Genomic DNA, 7090 nt, shown 5'->3' with positions numbered 1-7090 from the left:
ATATATATATATATATATAAGGATCAAAACAGTTTGATTCAAATTTGTTGGTACTCTTGAGTTTCAAGTGCGATGCTAACCGTCGCACTTGAAACTCAAGAGTACCAACAAATTTGAATCAACCAGTTTTGATCCATACATGTAACTTACAATAAATTGGTTGAGTGCCCTTCTTTCGTTTGTTCACTCACTCGTACACACACACACACACACATATATCTATGTGTTTGCGTGTGTATGTGTGTGTGTGGATGTGTGTGTGTGCGTGTATATGTGGATGAATGGATGGATTGATGGATGCTACTGTGGTATTGTAAATTTAAAACAAAAAATTAAGAACTTATTAAATACTGAAACACCTTCGTGGATTTATGGCCCACCGTGAATAGAATTATATAATTTGATGGCTTTGCAACATTTTTCAAAAAGCCTAGATCTATGACATACATACATACATACATACATACATACATACATACCTACATACATACATACGTACATACATACATGTCTGATATCAGTAGTTAATATAATATTGATATAATGCAAGGAATATTAAAAGGCTAAGACGGTTATATTACGACTTCGTGTATCAACTAGTGTTGATTGTCTATTGTTTGACAGAGAAAAATAAAATTGTTCAATGAATCAATTACTTAGTGATGCCATTTCAGAGGCGCCATTTAATGTTAACACATTTATTAATACAGGGATCATTAAAAATTAACAAGAAATAATTAGTAGCTTTGCAACACACGCCTTCAAATATACTTTTACTGGTGTAGAACATTCTAATAAAAGAATACGAGCATCTTTTCAGAAAATTACTTTCTCACATTGGTATTAACATTCATATTATGAGAACGGTAGATGTTCCTAATGTACCAGGAGTGCAGACGTTGTGACTGTATAAGACTGTATATAAAATGTTGTTAATTGTGATGTTCCATTTAAACCAGATTTTTTATACCGAGGAAAGATAACTTGTCTTGTTTTCAATTTTCATTATTCATGCGAAATGAATATATTCATTTTTGAGATTTAGATTTTCATCGTTGTTATTATCATAATCAGTCATACTATTTTTCGATATCATGGAGCTTAGCTGTTAGAAATCTAAACAAATTTCTGAGGAGAAATTTTCTGCCATTATGCAATGATGGGGTGGAAAAGATTTAAAATGAGCATGAAAGATAATATGCAATATTAATAATCACTTTCTTAAAATGTCCTATTATGTTCACTCGTCAGCTGCTTTTGTCTCTTCTGGAAATGTTCAGTCGCTAAGTCTTCTTTGTTGCGTCGTATGTGATGTTTTAGGATGGGAGATTAAATCTATAATAGATCTCAAGCATTGTTATCTTTTGTGTCTGAGTCAGTCTCGTTCCCCTTTGTTAAGCTATTAGTGGCAATGCATGCGTGTTTGATAGTAGCAGTAATGTTCTTACTATTCAATTCACAACTAAGTACTTTGAAAAATGTTAAGTGACCAAGCTGTATACTTTCTCTTCTCTGCAGTTGTAAATTTTTATTTATTAGACTAAATGACATTTTAATTTCTCAGTAGACTGCTTGACGATAACCGTAATTTTCAAGTTGAAGATTATTTGCTGAATACCATTTAAAGACGTTCATAATCATCAGTAGTGAGTGAGCATTGCCTCTTCCTATATAATGTCCTGTTATACTGATTCGTTTTTCTATGAAACTTTAGGGTTAAAAAAAGAAGCCTAGTACAATGCAAGAATTCCAACGGATAGTTTCTCAAACTAGCGTTTACTATCGTGATATCAATATTAGCAACTATTCACCAGTTTCACATGAACTGTAGGCACCGTGGTGTTGCCAAAGCTATGACTGAGAGAATGTTCTATATAGTAAATACAAATCCGGTATTTATGTAATATAGTGAAATAAACAACTTCGATCAATTGAGAATAACCAAATAAATGAGGTGATGCTAAATACCTCTACAGTTAGTGTGGGTGTTAGACCTCAGTTGTTCTTTAGTTTAACCGCCAGACTTGGGCGTATTTAGTGGAGTCTACTATGATTTGAACATTCAAGTGCAAGTCTCTATTTAGAAGAGATCAAGATCGCCTTCTACGTTTATCCCAAATATCTCAGAATCTCTACACAATGTCACTAGTGCTCTTCTTCCACCTTTAACTAACCCATAAAAAAAAATCATTTTTGAGTACTTTCTCTCATCTCACTTACCTTGTTGTTTATAAGGAGTAAGTATTGATACCATTTTTTTTTCTACTCCACTTCTACGATGAGTTGTTTTGGTTATTTCTAAGTGTTGTATTTGTGTCTGTGAGCGCACGCGTGTATGTGCGTACGTGTGTCTGCCTATCTGTCTGTCTGTCTCCCTCCTCTCTCTAGCTTTTACACTTTCTCTGGTTTAAAATGTCAGTCTATTGCAATAAGTGGCCATTGAAATGATTCAAAGCCAGCTCTACTCACAAGCATTTACTTTATGGACAACAATATCTTATTCGGGTTTCTTTTGCTAAAGAGTTTAGTGTCTTTGCGAGAAACAGTATCAACATTGATAAAAACCAATAATCATTGATCTGGTGACGATGAAAGGAAGTAACAGTTATTGCTGACGGAATTGTAAGCACGCTGGGCAAAATGCTTAGCGACATTTCGTTCTTCTTTACGTTCTGAGTTTAAATTCCGCTGAGGTTGACTTTTCTTTTCATTCTTTCGAGGTCGATAAAATAAGTACCAGTTGAGTGTTTGGGCCGATGTAATCGACTTACTCCCATCCTCGAAAATTCTGGCCTTGTGCCAAAATTTGAAATTAATGTTACTAATATCAAGACGTGGCTGTGTGGTAAGAAGCTTGTTTCCCAACCACACGTGGGCAAGTGTCTTCTACAATAGCCTGGGGCCGACCAAAGCTTTTTGAGTGGATTTGGCAGACGGAAGCTAAAAGAAGCCCGTCGTATATGTATGTATATATATGTATATATGTGTGTGTGTGTGTCTTTGTGTCTGTATTCCTCCACCCCTCACTATCGCTTGACAACCGATGTTGGTGTGTTTACTTCCCCGTAACTTAGCGGTTCGGCGAATGTGGTCGATAGAATAAGTACTAGGCGTACAAAGAATAAGTCCTGGGGTCGATTTATTCGACTAAAACCCTTTAAGGGGGTGCTTCAGCATGGCCACAGTCAAATGACTGAAACAAGTAAAAGAATAGAAGAATACAGTAGTGATACTAACAATCTTATCAACAATGTAACAACAGCAAGAACAACAATTAATAACATCATTGGCAGTAGCAGCAGCAGCAATAAAGAAATAACAAGAACACGGAAAATAAAATGCGTAATTCAAAATCTCTTTGGTGGAGTGTACCTTCTTTTCCAGATAACAGAGAAAGGTTAAAAAGCGGAACAAAAAAAAACAAAAAAAAGAAATCTCACTCTGATGTCGTGATTCGGAAATCCATCCATTCCGAAGGAAACTCGGAAAATTTAATACCTTTCACCGAAGTAATTACAACTAGAGTATGAAGTGCAACTGCCTGAATGAGAGGATGCAATGCATTAAATCAAAATATTTTTCGTGTGGTATCTGACATAGCTCCTAGGCTTGAAAGCAAACATAAAGATGAGGTAGGGAAAAACAGCACGAACACCAAAAACAAAAGAAGTCTGTGGATGAAATTGTAACAATGCAATTATTTCAAATCATCAAGGAAGAGCGTAAAACTCCAATTCTAAAGAAGGCAATAGTTCTTCTCTGGGAGCACAGGACACTACTTCTCAGAATCTTCTCACGACAACGAAAAGAGAACTACGACAATAAGAAAAATATCACCAGCGACATTTTTTAGAGACTTAATGAAATTTCTCTTCTTTGCAACATGAACTATTCGTATTGGAAAACAAACAGCTAAAGATAAGATGCTGGACATAGAAAAGTGTGGATAATAAACCACAGATAGACATTAAAAGAAAGCATAAGAAATTTCGATATTTGTTGTTGAAGAAACAATAAGAGGTTGATGAGTAAGTTTGAGGTTGCAAGAAATAACGTCTTTACGGTGATGGGCGGGGATACGTCCCCTGGTCATGACGGAATAACTTACAAGAACAGAATGTTGATGCAAATACAATGCTGTTTTAGATAACAGTAAACAAAGATATTCTCGTAGAATATCAACGAAATTGGTGGGTGAACTCATTTATTAGACTTTTAATGAAAAGAAGATTGCAACTTTTTTTACTCTCTCTGGGAAGACCAGTTGCATAAAAGTGTATGGACTAGAAATCGATCGGAAAACAAGATTTGTCAAGCAATCACAGGATTTTCCAAGAAATGCAGCAGCTGTTACTGAAACTTGAGTTGCCTTTTTTTTCTTCCCTTGCTCGGTACTTATTTCATCCTTTTTCTAAGATATGAAATACAGAGTAAACATTGGTGTAAGAAGGGTTAACTAAGTTGGATATGAACAACGCAGGCTACTTCTGTTTAAATGTACCATTTATCACTCCATGTCATCATAGAACACATACGCAAAAAGACCAGTTTATACACATGCACACATACACACATTTATACATGTTTATACACATACACGCACACTCGCTTGCTCGCACACATGCACGAAAGCACGTACGCACGCACGCACGCCCCCTCCTCCACACACACCGAGGTGAATGCGCCTCGTGAAGTGGATCTAACAATACCGAAACATCTCCATTTTGGTTTTGAAGACAAACCCCATTCCTTAGTGTTTTGTCCTGTCCCAAACATGCAAAGTGCTGCGTAGACTTATTGAATCAAATCACCATGACTGTGAAACGAACTTAAACCATAGAACCATATCTGCTCTGTTATATGTACGTATGTATGTATGTATTCAATCGGTAGAAAATTACTAAAGTGACACAAGGCCGAGAATTTCGAGCGTCCGGAGGGCGGTTTCTTTTACCGGAAATTAGCTAAAAAATTACGAAAAACATACATGATTTCTCTGTCACAGTAAGTTATGACTGGGAGGCTTGGAAGGCGTTGATACAAATTTGTAACGTAAAATATCATTTACGGGATGTTATTCAAAGAAACAAAAAGCAACTCAATTTACTGTTCCAACAACCACAATCTGCCGAAATTATTTTGCCAGTTCTCATTTCCAGAAGCAAATTCCGCAGCAACTGCAATCAAATTTTTAAAAAATATATTTATTGGCATGATGAAAGGCAAAGTTGAACTCAAATACCGCCAATATCAGCTTTACTGTTCATCGTTATAGATTCGTTAAAATAAAGTACTAGTCAAGCACTGAAATCGATGCATTCGACTACACCTTCGCCTCAAAATTCCTGGAAGAAATAAGAAGAAATGTTTCCTTTCTGAGCCATGCCAGGTTCATAAAGGTCGGTTTCCCGGTTTCAGTGGCCTATAAATTCCCCACCTGGACGGGATGTCGATCTGTCGCAGGATTACTCATTTTTGCTAGCTGAGTGGTCTGGAGCAACGTGAAATGAAGTGTTTTGCTTAAGAACATAAGGCATCACCCGGTCAAGGAATTGAAACCACAATCTTATGATCATGAGTCCAACACCCTAACCACTAAGCCACGCGCCTCCACCAAAATTCCTGGTCTTGCGCCTTATTTAGAAGAATTTTTATTTTGAAAACTAGCAGAATCGTTTGCACGTCGGATAAAATGTCTAACGGCATTTCTACCGACTCTTTACGTTCTGTGTTCAAATATTGTCTGACATTCTTTCAAGATCAATGAAATAAAGTACCAGTCAAGTGTTTGGATCGATGTAACGAACTTATTCCACCCTACAAAATTTGTATTCATCCGCCGAGATTGACTTAGCCTTTCATTCTTTCGAAGTCGATAAAACAAGTATTAGTCAAGTAATCGACTTACTCCCTCCCTTAAAATTACTGGCCTTGTGCCAAAATTTGAAGCTATTATTATTTTGCTGCAAGATGGCAGAATCGCTAGCACGCCAGGCAAAAAGCTTCGTACCATTTCTTCCAGTTTTAAGTTTTGAATTTAAATTCCACCGATGTCGACTTTACTTTTCATCCTAAAATAATGGTAACCAGCTAATATCAGAGATTTGTATAATTTACTAACTTTTACTGCTAAAATTCTGCAACACTTTCTACGGCTGAATGAATATTTTCTCGAACAAAATTATATTTAGTAAGTACCAGATGAATACTGGAGTCGATGTAACTGATTTGCTTCTCTCCTTAAAATTTCAGGCTTTGCACCTCCGTAGGAAGAATTATTTTGCTGCTGTTATTTTTTGATTCAGTTATAAGAACTTGAAGGGGTCTTTGATGTCTAGATGCCAATTTTGGCATCTTTCATGGAACCCGCTATTGACTACTTTATGTAAACACTGTAATGCGTGGTAGTTTTGTTTAAATAAATGAATTTAAAAAGCATCGAATTTTGTGTCTGTTTCTTGTGATACAAAAGTATAGGCGAGAATTTCATATTTTTTGTCTCATCCCCGAAAAAAAATATATTATATAATTTTGTTTGAGAAAATATTCGTTCAGCCGTTGGAAGTATTGCAAAATTTTAGCAGGGAAAGGTAGCAATTTACACAAATCTCTGATGTTAGTTGGTTGCCATTAGCTGTTTTTGTCTTCATGTAGATATTTTACAATGTCGCTAAAACAATGAACAGATGTCTCTCATACGAAAAACTCAAATACCAGACGTTGCCCTAACAATGAATTAATATCAATGTCATCGGCATATCTTTCCTTAAGCATGAAAGCACTTCCGTGTCTCAAAAATACACGCATAAAGACAAAAACCAGTTTTACACCTTCTGTTGAACTTATTCCATCTTCATTCCGCGGGCAAAATGGTAAAAGTGTTGCTACGAAAAAGGACAAGGAATGATAGTTTTAGCATCAACCCCTCTGCCGCAAGAATACTTTCATCAGGCGCGACATCTTCATTCCATTCTGATGAAGGAGATCGACAGCTCAAAGACCGAGAACGCCGGAGGTATGAACGCGACCAGTGCAAATTAGAATATTTTCATTAATTACTGGTATCAATTCCTATGTGTCACGCACGGTA

General features: G+C 36.3%; 1 long non-coding RNA gene across 2 annotated transcripts in view; it reads left to right on the top strand.

Annotated features, from left to right (window-relative positions):
* LOC106872133 (uncharacterized) overlaps positions 1–6438 on the top strand; it is a 20518-nt gene extending 14080 nt beyond the window's left edge. For both annotated transcript variants that reach the window (XR_001409740.3, XR_016240788.1), the window contains exon 3: positions 6253–6438. This is a non-coding gene — a long non-coding RNA (uncharacterized LOC106872133). The remainder of the gene's footprint in view (positions 1–6252) is intronic.
* Positions 6439–7090: the final 652 nt, after the last annotated feature.

Source organism: Octopus bimaculoides, chromosome 2, assembly GCF_046866305.1.
Source record: "Octopus bimaculoides isolate indiv1 chromosome 2, ASM4686630v1, whole genome shotgun sequence".
Taxonomy (NCBI): domain Eukaryota; kingdom Metazoa; phylum Mollusca; class Cephalopoda; order Octopoda; family Octopodidae; genus Octopus; species Octopus bimaculoides.
The sequence above is the reverse complement of the archived record's forward strand: the minus strand, read 5'-3'. Positions and strand labels throughout refer to the sequence as shown.